The sequence below is a fragment of the Carlito syrichta genome, unplaced genomic scaffold (assembly GCF_000164805.1).
Source record: "Carlito syrichta isolate Samal-C Ts95f unplaced genomic scaffold, Tarsius_syrichta-2.0.1 Scaffold305684, whole genome shotgun sequence".
In the NCBI taxonomy this organism is placed as follows: Eukaryota; Metazoa; Chordata; class Mammalia; order Primates; family Tarsiidae; genus Carlito; species Carlito syrichta.
The window spans coordinates 756,819-757,905 of NW_007249780.1; positions in this window are offsets into that span (position 1 = coordinate 756,819).

A 1,087-nucleotide genomic window follows, 5' to 3' on the forward strand; every position below is an offset into this window, starting at 1 on the left:
GATTCCCAGGCGGGTCTCGAACCCGCAGGCTCAGGCAATCCACTCACCTCAGCCTCCCAAAGGCATGGGATTACAGGCTGAGCCACCAAGCCGGCGGATGCAAATTTTAAAAATTGTTTTAAAACAAGCCAATAAGGGCCCTCATTCTCCACTAAGAAGACTAAGAAACCTAACTTGGGTCAGAGTTAAAACTCTAGATGTAAATTTGAATCTTATCTCAGCCACTTACCAGCTAGGCCAATCCTGAAGCCTCCTTTTGAAAATAGAGCTGCCGGATGTGGTGACTCAATCCTGTAATCCCAGAGGATTGCCTGAGTCCAGGGGTTCGAGACCAGCTTGGGCAACTTGGTGAGCCCTCGTCTCTACAATAAATCAAAAAAATTAGACAGGCATGGTGGCGCTTGCCTGTAGTTCCAGCTATTTGGAAGACTGAGGTGGAAGGATTGCCTGAGCCCAGCAGGTCAAGGTCGCCGTGGCCTTGAGCGTGCCAGTGCACTCCAGCCTGGGCAACAGAGTGAGACTCCAACTCAAAAAAAAAGTATATACCACTGCAGCTGGTTTTTGCCAGTTTGTAAGGTTGATTACTAAATTTTCTGGGATTTTATGAGCTAGTTGGCAAGCATAGCCATTATTTAAAATCAAACTATTTAAGCTGTAATTATTATGTTAAAAATAAAAGTACCCAGCACTTTGGGAGGTGAAAGTAAGAGGATTGCCTGGGCCCAGGGGTTCCAGACCAGCCTAGGCAGCATAAAAGGTAGTAGGCTGGGCATGGTAGCTCACATCTGTAATTCCAGCACTTTTGGAGACTAAGACCAGATGATTACTTGAGGTCAGAAGTTTAAGACTGTGGTGAACTATGATCATGTCATTGCACTCCAGCCTGGTCAATGGCATGAGACCCTGTCTCTGGCAGCAAGACCTCATCTCTACAATAAATCAAAAAATCAGCCGGGTGTGGTAGCGCATGCCTGTAATTCCAGCTACTTGGAAGGCTGAGGCGGAAGGATCGCCGGAGCCCAGCAGGTCGAGGCTGCGGTGGCCGGAAGCGGCCACTGCATTCCAGTCTGGGCGACAGAGTGAGACT